Source organism: Cygnus olor, chromosome 4 (assembly GCF_009769625.2).
Source record: "Cygnus olor isolate bCygOlo1 chromosome 4, bCygOlo1.pri.v2, whole genome shotgun sequence".
NCBI classification, from domain to species: domain Eukaryota; kingdom Metazoa; phylum Chordata; class Aves; order Anseriformes; family Anatidae; genus Cygnus; species Cygnus olor.
Window position 1 is genome coordinate 33,171,305 of NC_049172.1, and position 12,659 is coordinate 33,183,963.

Genomic DNA, 12,659 nt, shown 5'->3' on the forward strand with positions numbered 1-12,659 from the left:
AGGTGAGTGGGAATTCCGCTCATAGGGATCAGCCATTCCAGCTGCTCCCCCACAGATAATTTTAAGACAATTATTCCATATTATGAAATGCACACTGCTTTTGTATGCTACCATAGCATTCTACGAGGTTCAAGAAAGAGGACATACTATAGTTTAAAAAATAAATAACAAACAGGGAAAAAAAATCACAACACAAACACACTAATTTAATAGGAAGGCTTCTCCACTAGCTGTAACCATGAGCTAAGTAATTAGAAGCAGCTCTGCAGCTGGTTTGACTCCAGCTTAGTAGAAGACCTCCCCTATTCTGGAATGAGTTGTTTGCTATCTGCTTTCCACTGTTCATGAAGCACCCTCAGGGTAAGCCGTACAGCACTCAGCAGCAGTCCCCACACAAGGTCTGATGACATCTCTATATTCTGGCCATTTCCTACACTGAAGTTGGCCTTGCCCAGTTTCATAATCTCTAAGACGACAGCTACTAGTAAGATGTGGAGGAATCACAAGTGGTGCTAGGAAATTAGCCATTGACAGAACTGAATTTTAATCTAATGAGATAAAACAAGATTCCAGTTAGAGGCCAATACTGTTCAACATCTTCATTAATGAGTGCAGTACCAGAGTGCACTCCCATGCTGGTTTGTGGAAATTACAGAAATGGGAGGAGTAGCTGATAGATTAGATAGCTGTGATACCGTTCAGAGATCTCAGCAGGCAGAAGAAATGATCAGAGAGGACACTCACAAAGTTCAATATGCAAAGCCCTGCACCTGGGGAGGAATAGCTCCAGGCACAAGCACGCACTAGGGACTAACCAGCTAGAAAGCAGCCTGGCACAAGACGCAGAGACCTGGCAGACAACAGGCAGACCATAAACCAGCTACGTGTTCTTGCTGCAAGGCTGACACACAGCCATTGCTGCGTCCCTCTTGACTGGCAGCAGGAGGAGTAGGATTGCCAGCAGATCCAGGGCACCTGGACAGGATGACCTCCAGAGGTGTTTGCCAGCCACAGCTGTGCTGCTGTTCTGGGAAGAGACAGGAGAAGGAAGAGGAAAGGCCAGCACCATCGAGGCTCAGCTTCAATCCAAAAGCGAGAGACTCTCCTCATACCAGACATTTTGCTCATCTCTGACTACACCAGTTGCAAACGCAAACTGCTGTTGCTCTTATTAAAAGCTAATAAGACTACTAGCTACAAAAAATTACCTAATAGTGCTTGCACAGCAGTTTGGCTTATTTTATTTAGAACAGCAGAGCACTGCTCCACACACCAGACCTCCAGTGCTCTAAGGCAGTACAACTGTGACTACCCTCTCAGCAGTCAGAAAAGCAGCAGAATGATACCAAACACCTTGAGACCAGGCCCGTTCACTTCTCGTCTGCAACCAGTCTGAAGAGGGTGTATTACTCTGGAGAGAAAGAAAAAGCGAAACTGCTTCTAAAGCTCTTGACCCTGGACTGCACCTCTAGAGAGGTGTCACATGAAGACAAGCCTTGGCCAGATACAAAGCTCACATTGTTTCAGAACACTGAGGAACTTATTAGGGAAGCTAGTGGTAATATGGTAAATTAAACATGCTATGAGAGAACGTACAAACTCAGTTCTCTTATTAGTAATATGCTAATCTATATATTCTAAAACAATGCTTGAAAAGATAGAACAGATGCATTTACATGACTTCCTCAGTTCGTATTTCAGAAGACAGAAATAGATAAATTTCTATGCATCACTTCAGGAGATTTTCCAGAATACTTGCTTGTAAGATAATCATGCAAACAATCCAAACGTTTCCATTATAAAAGAAAAACAAAACATTCATAAAAGAGCATCAGTAACTGCTCAGGGCTTGCTGTTGGTTTTTGTTTGCTTTTTTTTTTTCCCTCCCCAGTTTCAGGAAAAGTGAGAAATTCTGAACAAGGTCATTCAAGATACTGCTTCAGCTGCTGCCTTGGCTTTCAAAAGCACCAGACCAGTTTTTCTTGTTTCTTTTCCAAACACAGTGGGACAATAGCTTCATCTCCCCAACTAACTACTGTGGGGCACTCAGCTCTAGGCAATTGGCTTACCCTGCACAAGCACTTACTACTACCCTCCTACTTGTTTATATTTCTCAAGACACAGCATATTAGCTCTTCAACTGTAGTTGCTTTCTACATGTTCATTCCGCTGGGTTTGTCTCACTGGATTTCTTCAACTGTCTCTCATTAAAGTCTGATTATTTTTCCCCTCTGTATGCCATGTTGACTTGCAGCGACATTAACCAATGAAAGTAGAATCCAGCCCCACAGTCGTAAGATGTAAGAGACACCACAGCTTTCTAGGCTATGAATTTTAATGTTTAAAGATTAACAGTTTGTCTTAATCTCAGTTCTACCCTTCTAGGACAAAACAGTTTAGAGGGAGTTTCTATGGGATTTTTACTAAAATGTATCTCCAAAGGATGAGATGAGCCAGTAAAACAACTCATGGTTCCCAAGAGAGCGAGGTCCTTCCCCTTGTGCCACATCCCTAGCACATTTATTTTGTGCATGGAAGTGCACTTGGTCAATCCTGAGCTGATTCAGTTTACCAAACTATCAGAAGCAAACCCAGGAGAAAAGAAAAAGGGACAGCTTCCTGATCAGTGGGGCTGTGAAGCTCCCACCGCTGACAGAGGCTAGAGCACCTCTGCTGCTCCTGGGACTATTCCCTAATTTTTTATTACCATAGTTGTATATTTAGAGCCCTTCCAGAGTGGAATGCTGAGGATTTACACTTCCACACCCTTCCGTTTCTCACTGAGCCAGTCATTAAACACAGGTTAATTCTTCTGAAATAACATTACAAGAATTCAAACTTCTCAGCGGTAAACATTTCAACATGTTCAAAATGCCAGGAGACACTAGATCGCTGTTCACACTTCATTCAGAACTGACCAAATGCAAATGAAATATTCCCTGGCCTGGTAGCCACTGTGTCCCTGGTAAGGGACACAAACTGATACAGGATATGTATGGAAATATAACATAAAATGCTAGCAGAATTGGAAAAAAAGAAAAAAAAAAAAACTTACTGGCCAAGAAATACATTCCTAGGAATGTTTAGAGAAGCAAACATGTTCAGTATATCTAATAAAATAGTAAGAATTCCTTATTTTCTTAAAATAAACTTTTCACATCCTTGACTCTTCTGGCACTGGTAGAAGTCTGTTTCTTCAAATATCTCTTTCATGTTTTATTTCCCTGAGATTACTCCCCTGTAACCTTCAGCTCCGCTCTTGGACAATTCCAAGCTAATAACACCCTTTGAGGCCAGCAGATTCTTCTGCAGACCCTGTAACACTCCCCACACAACCCAGAAATTAACAGTAGGTCTGTATATCTCCCCACACAGTCACAAAGAAGTGTAAGAGAGGATATGGAAACTTCCTCACCTATTCTATTCCATCCTCAAAGATCCTTGGTAGGGAGGGAACTGATTCCAAAAGCACCTACCGTGACTCCAGTAGAACGACTCCAGTACCGACCTTAAAATGCTATTTTCTGTTCAGCTGACACACCCTTGAAAGGGAGAACAGACTGATAAGGTTACAGCCTTCCCACAAGGGGAGAAGCAGAAAAGTAAGTTGCTCCTTTCAGGCAAATGCATTTTTGAATTGCTTCTGTGATGACAGCTATCAGTGCCACCTACCTATCACATCAAAATAAAGTTTCAGTCTTACCATTCACAAATAGCAGAAAGTTATGCTGAAGTTTCTAAGCCATTTCCAGAACAGGAGTAGATATTTCAATTATTTTGGCTTTTGAAAGTTTTTTCCATGTCGTGACCTTCATAACGCTTAGAACTGAAAGATCGCCTTGGCCATCAAGTCCAGTCAATTTATAATTTATAATCCCCTTGATAAATTAATCAAGCTCCAGATTTTTAATATTCTCTTACATTCACTGAAGATACTATAGCATCTTCAAAGCAGTGAAATATTAGTCCGCACAGATTTTCTAGTTGCCTACTTACTAGTATCACCCATAGAATCAGGGAACTGTCAGAGAGTTTTATGAGTTTTGCTTAAATGAGGAGACAAGTAATTGTAATCTTTAAAAATCGTACAGTAAGACAAATTTTCAAGTTACTGAATTCACAAGGAAAAGCTACATTACCACAGCCTCTTCAAAAGATTCATTTTCTTAGTTGCAGCTGGTTGCTCAAGGGTACACCTGAACAACTGATTCATGAGGCTAAAATGAATGCTTCTCTCCAGCACATCCTACAACAACAGTACTCTGCTGCTAGATTGCTTGTGTACAAAAAGTTTATCTTGCATAGGCCACTTGAGAATTCACAACATTTACAACATTTTACAGATTAGGAATCTAATTTCAACACACTGGGGGAACAAACTCAACTCAAAGGTTACAAGGACTTGAAAACAACCAGCAAAACTAGGAGTTATTAAATATCAACATTTTGAGATTGAAAATTATTTTTAATTGTTACCTGTCTTTCTCAGCGTAACTGGGTAGCCACTAGGTGTGAAGAACAGCTATGAAGTGAAAGAAACACTACTGAAGAAAATCAATATTAACTGGTGATTACCAAGTTATTTTCCAGTATCCCTTTTTATATCTGGAGGATCAAAGAACTTCAGAAAGCAATCAAATTCTAATTATACAGTGATTAAACTGACAAACATCAACTGTCTTGCACTGAAACAAAACATTTATACATTCCTTGGAATGTAAACTCAAATATCAGAAAAGTAAATCCCAGAGCAGTACCACGCAAGTCAATGAGTTACACTAATTTTACCTGTGAGAATACAGATTTGGGTCAAAATTACAAAATCATTTTGAGTTAGCCTCATTCAGCAGTATGGTATTCATCAACTATTCCCCCATTAGCAAAAAGATTTCGTGCCTCTTCAATATAACATTCCTGTTCAAAGGGAGGCAAAAACCCCGTATGTTTCACAAAAAAAAACATCCATGCAAACCAGTTTAAAGGTTTCAGGACCTGAGGCTGAAGCAGTCAGCTGCACACCTTCATAATATATGGAAATGGCCTACAACAAAGCAGCCTCTGTGTCAGATACACTGCTGCACTTCACTGGTAATGAAGACCAAGCTTTCAGATTGAATGGACATAAAAAGGACATTACAAGAAATCATTTTGCAAACTGCATGCTGCTTCTAGCAACTGGCGCCCCACAGGAATATATCATGTTTATCTAATCACTTCCATCTTCTCTTGGTTAAGATAAGCCACGGTTCATTTTAGTTAATAGAGCCACAGAAGTAGGATGAAACAAGTATTCTGCTTAGCCTGCATTTTGTAAACTTGCGCACGCATGTGCCAATGAAATCAAATTAATTTGATTTGATATTTTTTCGGCTTTGAACCTCATGCACTGCCAGCAAACCATGCTAATCTAACCTGGGTGGTAGAAAAAAACTCTCTCCAAAATTCCTTCTCAGTAATGTTATACTTACAATGTCCAAATCTTTGTTCTAAGAGACTTACAATAAAAACAATACTTGATGTAAATTTTACATTTCAACTTAATATAAAATGAAGACCACAAATATTGCTTTCAAAAGCCCAACAGTATGTTTTAAGCAGGTGACATTAAATTTTCGTTTAGACAATTCTATTTCTAGCAAACCAGAGTTTAAAAATTTATTCCAGAATCCAGTGACATAAATAACTATGTATATCCACAGCCCTGAAGCATACACTAAAGCAGAGGTGAAAAGTCCTTTAAAAAAAATAAAAAGAGCATATTAAACGTGATTCAAATGTCTACAACTCTGATCCTGCATTCTCCCCTCTCTGGGTATCTCCATTTGCTGCCTCTGTTCCAGCACCGGTGTTAATTTGTGACTCAAACAATAGAACTCATTGTTACAGGCCACAGAAGGTAACAAAAGCATACCTGATTTGTAAAAGTAATTAGTCAGATTCATTAAAAAAAAGAAAGAAGAAGAGAACTTAAAGAACAGAAGAACTATTGCTTTTGATTAAATAAGCACATGGCTAGAGATACTTCTACATGCTTGCACTATTCACTATTGCCGCCACGCACCTGTGACCCAAAAATACCACTGTGCTGAACTGATCTGTGACCCCCGCCAGTACAGATGCTGCTGAGCTCTCTGCTCAGTCGCAGGTATGAGTACATGCAGGTGGAACCCAAACCTGACCAACAGGAAAATGTGCTGAATTGCACGAACGCTATGCCCTCTCTGGTTTCACCTCAGAACACCACTCCTGAGACACTGCCCTGGGAAACCCAGCTCTGTGCTTGTGCAGCAAACCTTCCACCAGACCTCTGCCCCCTCTTTCCAGTGCCATAAACCCGTCACCTCCCGCTTAAGGACAGTTCAACCTAAAAACCCACCCTGGTCCTGCACTGGTGTGTACAGAACAAATGCATTGAACAGCATTACCTCCACTGCTTGCCTGATTAACAAGAAGTTTGTCTGACAACAGCTCCAGAAAGGCTTCTCTGGTTTTTTTCTGTTCAGCCTGTTCAGATTCTCAGACTGCAGAAAGAAAACCAAAATCTAATCGACAAGTTTACATTTAACCTTCCAATTTAATCAGTTCTTGCAGGCCTATAAATTAACAACACCTACTCCTCTCTTTGATCTATTCCAAATTTGTATTTTGAAATAACAATGTATACTTAACACCAACGTAACTAATCCACGTTTGGAAAAATGAAGTCAGCTCTACCTGAAAATTCTCTTTATTTAAAAAAATATGGGTAGGCAAGAACAATGATGAATGGGAAAACATCCTGTTAACTGAGTATCTGATCTTTAAAGATTTTTTTCATTTTTGTTATAGCATGACTTCTCCACGTAGTTTTCCAAAGCTGTCATCACAATGGTTGTTCTTCTTCCAAAATAAACGTAAAATTACTAAATCACTATGTTTACAATTCTCACTTGCATTATGAAAATCAGACACACACTTTTTTTTTTTTTTTTTTTGGAATATCATTAAAAGCTCTTCATTTCTAGGTCTGAACTTCACAGATCTCAACTACTCAAAATGACCACAAATTCCCTTAGTGCTGCTTTGAACTTACAAAATCTCCTTAATTCAAAGTGGTCACCAATTTCCTTTGGTTTAGTACCAAGCACAATTTCCACTAAGTTAGTACTAAAATAAAGCCAGTCCTGGAAAAATAACTACTTATTACTTCTATTTCAATATGACCAAAGTTGAGAAAAATAGCTGTTGCTACTACCAGAAAACTAGTCTTACATTTCCATTTCATCTTGCCAGTGTCCTGTCCCACCTATCATTACACACCGTTACCTTCACCGTACTGTGCATAAACTCTTCAGGACAAAATAATGGACTTACCTAATTAGACTTGAGACACAAGTAATGTCAAATAAGTCAAGATGGTTGGACAAAACATTATTTTTGACACACCCTGAAACTCTGGAATGAATAGCCCTGATTATGTGATACACACACAAGTTTTTTTCCTTGTTTGTCTTGAACTGAGAAAGAGCGTGTGCCTTACGCATTACTAAAGTAATGAGCACACCTTTATGTTTCTCCCAGCTTCCAGATAAATGCATCCTTCATGGACCTATCCCTCAGCACCACAGTAAAAGCAAATTCATACACTGGGGTATAGCTATGGAAGATAAGAAATAAGAACTATTTAAATCATTTATAGCACATCGTTGGCTCCTAAAAAAGGCCATACCAAGTAGCCTGCAAATAGGAATCCTATGAAAGTGTAAAATCTAAGTCATGTATTAGCTCTTTTCTATTAAGATTTTGTGAAGCTCAAGGCAGTTTAAAAATTACCTACATCAGTAGAACGGAATCTTTGCCTGTAACACTCATTTCACATAACTGATAAAAAACAAATTTTTCACTGGATTGCTCCTATGATCCAACTCACTGCTAGAAGAAAGAAAATACTCCCTCCCCACACGGCTAAATCTTCATAATTTTTCTACCTTTTTTTTTTTTTTTTTTTTTAAATCGGAACTCAAAACCTTACAAATCTTTCACCAGGAAAAAAAGGAAAAAACAAACAGGAAGAATTTAGCTGAAAGGAAGTTTTATCCTAATATCCTGCACACAAACTAAGTAACTTTAAAGGGGTTTTAAGTGTTTTGTGTCTTTTCCATTCTGAAATTCCAACCTGGACTTAGGAAAGATTTCCTTAAAGAAGTTTAATTGAAAACAAAAATACATGGGAACGCTTATTTCAAATGCATTAATATTTTCTGATTATCAACTGGTACTAAAACCTTTATCATGGATAAACTTAAACTAGACACTCAAGCTCTTAAGTTAATGAAAAAAAGATTCCGATTTCTTGCTATCGTTAGCTAAACCAAGAAGAACTCAAACATACTAGTATAACTGATGACTTGAGCCAACACAGTAGGAACTATAGCAAGTTCATATTAGTTCTAGTCACTCTCTACCATCAGTGACTGTGTTGCCTGCCCATAAACCTAACTAGATTTTAAGTCAGGTAAGGAAGAAACAAGTCACTGAAAGCTCTATGCCTGCTATAAATGAATTTACAGAATGAGATTGGAACACAGTCTAAACAGGTTTTGGTCCTTTGTTTTCTATCAGGAAAACCGACTGGCCTCAATTCTAACAATGACAACCCACCTGTAGAACAACTCTTACCTACAGCAACTGATTGAGAAACAGTCACTTCGGAAATCAAGAGCTTCCATACAGCCACAGAGACATAGACTAGCTGCAGCTCAGTCCATGTAAAAGTTGACACTCCTTCAATTTTGGAGGTAGTGCCATCTGTGCTGGGAACATGTAGTTCTTCTAGACAAACACCCTGCTGTGGCTGAGCCTCTGGAAAAGGCTTGACATTCAGATACATTTTTATAATTTGCATTTAATAAAAACAGGTTTACAGCCCTGTCAGAACTGCCAATTAATTCCTTCAGACAATGAAAACCAGAACAGATTGAACGCTTAACTTGTCAAGCATCATTGTTTCTACAATCCCCAGTTTCATAAAGATACTTTCATATGATACTTTGGGAACTCGTACAATATATTGCAGAGAAACAAGCTGTTTCCCTAGCCATTGCAGAGCAGCACAGCTTAGTATAAGAAGAATCTTTCCCTTCCAGTTTGACAAAGCTGAAATCTCCCATTCACAGGTGCGCGCAAACTACATCAAGCACGAGGTGCAAGAATGACTGACTATGCTGTATTACAGGGAAGGACAAGACCAAACACATGCTACATCAAAAAGTGATGAAAGATGATGTTCATTTTCATAAAGCAAGTGTTAGGAGTTTTATGAAGAACAAACAGGACACGAGAGTTTACATTATCTACCAGCTGTTCCTATCCTTACTAATCAGTTTCAAAGAAAACCCGAGTATATAAAAAGCAGGAACTAGTGATCATTTTAAAATATCACTTCACATTAGTTCTCCTTTATGACAATATTTGAATGGCATGAATGGACTACCTAGCATGACTAACACAGATCTGGAAACCAAACATACTGACGAATGTCAAGCTTGTCTGTACTAATCCCAATCTCATTTACCTCCCACACATTGGGCTCGCTCCTGCCATCTAACTTCGCTTCTCTTATCCACACGAGTTCTTTATTCCAGTCTTGCAATTAACATCCACATCTCCTCCCCAAATGGTGCCAACTTTTCTATGAAACATTCAAGCTACACAGACCACACCCCTGTCTATGCTCTTTGATCAGCTCTTTTTGCAGACTGAGAAGTTCCACTTGGGGAGGCAACTCACATATCCAGCCCTTTCCGCCTCGTAAAGCAGCTTATCTCATAAAAAAAGCACATGCACAATGTTGCAGCAAGAACCGAATGATACTCATACTTGTAGATCAGGTTGGGGAGACATTTATCTGAATTTTCATCTGTCAGTTGACAAGTTTCACTGCACAGAAAGGTGAAGTAAGACAGCACAATGATGAACTGAAGTCTAGTAGTCTCTGCCCCTTAATCTGTTTTCATAGTAAGAGGATTTCTAAAGTTTGTGTGCTCATTTTTTAAGTAGAGATGGAGATGACAAGTCTTTCCTCCTTCAACTCTTTGGCTATCCTACAGTATACCTGTTAGAGAGGAAAAAACTGCACACATTCTTCTCATGAGGAGTTTTTCAACTATTTTATATCCCATAGCCCAAATGACAAGGAGATACTCTGAAAAGAAAAAAAGAGGAATCATTCCAACTCAAGAAAATCCTGGTATATAGTCTTGTGTTCTCATCCGTGTGCCACTGGTAATCTATGACCTACATAAACACTATGTAGGTCACAAAGTATTGCTCTCCAGAAGTCTGCAGGGCACTGAGAAACAGCTGAAGTGCATTTGATAATTGCCATATATTGATTTCACATGTTAGCAATTACTGTGGTTGCCACAGGAATATTATGCAAGCGTCACCCTGCAGAGGATACCGTATAGGTGTGAACAAGAAGAGAAATGATTCAGTGCACACAGACAGGGTGCTCCAGAACTCACATAACCTAAATGCAGCTCAGTGCTACTGGAGCCTTCACCTGGCATTGTAAATAAAATTGAAGTCTCAAGCCCACTTTTCAGAGGAGTTGTGTCCGTAGAGCAAAAATCTATCATGACAGCCAGTATTCCAAACTGAGATCTCATACTTCAGCAGACAGACTTCTATTACACATAACTTATTAAACACATACACTTCACCTGCAATTAATGTGTCTACAGCAAAGAACATCTTGTTTTGGTAGCTGCTCTGTTTGGCAGACAAGCTGGATTTAAAGTTCCTCCAGCTGCATTCTGCTTTCCACTACAGACAATGAAAGGGGAAGAAATTAGTAAAGTGAAAGTTATCCTTCTCTATTAATACAAAATAACTGCCCAACAATTGAATGAAATCTGGCAGCATAACAACTGAGAGGGCCAACAAAAATCTTTATGAGAACAAGCCTTCTGATAATATACCCTCAGGTCAGATAGAAGAGAAGCAGTAGGGATGAACTGTATTCTGCAGCATGAGACAGTCCACACAGACAAGTCCAGTGGTTTCAGGCTTTTCCACCATCACCTTGGTGAGAAACTCCTGAAAGCACTGGAACCATCATCAGTTACGTGCTCACTGCACTGTGGAAGCAATCCACATTTCCCTTGCTTGCTGCCACCCATCCATCCCCACTGCTCTTCGAAAACACTTGTGTGCCACACACTGAGCCTGTCTGGGGCAATTAAGAAACCATTCTGGCTAAAAACTAACCATGGAGAAAGAGATAAATAAATACACAACCACAGTAGACCAATCAAGGTCACTTCACAGCTACACGCTGCACCCATGAAATGCAAAATCAGAAAGAAGTGAGTGGTGTGACACTGAATGCTAAAGCTGGCCACGCTGCCGAAAAGCTGATCACAAAACTCAATTATTCAGACAGGAAATGCATCATAACAACATCTTGTTAAACAAGCTAGGTGCACGCAAAGGAGAAATCCACACATTTCTGTTAACACTAGAGTCATTTTTATTAAATTCATATTTGACATCTAACAAGGCCGCACACATACAAGAAAATGCAAGTATGAAAAGGGTGTCTATTCATTTATACAGTGCTTAGCATTCAAAATGGATTTTACAGACATCCTGCTAACCTGTCTGGCAGAAAATCCTCCAGACAACACAAATTAATTCCAAACAGGGAGGCTGTCAGTTTTTCCCTCTTATAAGCAAGGAGCCAGAATTGTGAAATAGCTTTCAGCATGCTGTTATGAGGAATCATGCAGAAGTTAAAAAGGTATACATCATGGGAGGAAAAAAAATATTTTGCATAAGAACAATTTTTGGACAAGAACTCATAATTCAAACTGGCTGCAATGGAAGTAGACCCACAGTTTCTAAGAACATTCTGAAACAGCTCTCATCAGACTATCGTGAACAAAACCACTCCAATATTAAAGAGCTAATGAGAAGACACTATCAGTTTATAGAGCAGAAATAAAATATGATTTCAGTACAGACTAGACTAGAAAACCCAACAGATCCCTTCTTGTTTTATGCTCCAAAATTTTAGTGCAGATCATACCAGGTTTATGCAGAGGCAACTAGAAATCTAGTAACAATATTTTAGCATATTTTTCCCCTTTATTAAAACAAAGGGGTCATCTTCAAAACCAGCCCATTTTCTCTAGCAAGATGATATTACAGCAAATCTGTCTACCCTCCAGATCATCTCCAAAACCTTTCCTGCCAGCACCCTTAATGCAATCCTAATCTGGCCTGCGCCTCCAAAATAAAAGAAATGAAAATATATACCTAATACCGACATGGAACCACTTTACTCTGGAAACTATTACGATCTAATGTTGTTGGTTGTGAAACTTTTTTTTGGCAGTTCTTTGTTGTTGGTTTGGTTTGGGGAGCTTTGCTTTCAAAGACATTCCTCATCCAGAATCACAAGCTTGAAATTGCAAATGGGTACAGGGGACTGTAAACATAGTCAATGAAGAACATGGTCATATGAGGAATAATCACATTTCTGAGCTGGCTAGTGCATGTTTTCAACTTTATGCTTAATACTGTATTAGACATATTTAAGAGTGGTGCCATATTATCCTAACATATTCAATGTTTCAGCTTCAAAGTACTGCAGGACTGACTCAATAAATCTTTGT

At 39.1% G+C, this 12,659-nt stretch overlaps 1 protein-coding gene across 10 annotated transcripts in view; it reads right to left on the reverse strand.

The window, feature by feature from the left end:
* FHIP1A (FHF complex subunit HOOK interacting protein 1A) overlaps positions 1 to 12,659 on the reverse strand; it is a 96,125-nt gene that overhangs the window by 71,232 nt on the left and 12,234 nt on the right. For 4 of the 10 annotated variants that reach the window (XM_040556660.1, XM_040556658.1, XM_040556655.1 and 1 more), the window contains one exon: positions 6,426 to 6,521. The exons of the other annotated variants lie outside the window; for them this stretch is intronic. The gene's annotated coding sequence lies outside the window, so the exon portion shown is untranslated. The remainder of the gene's footprint in view (positions 1 to 6,425; positions 6,522 to 12,659) is intronic. 10 annotated transcript variants of the gene reach the window in all.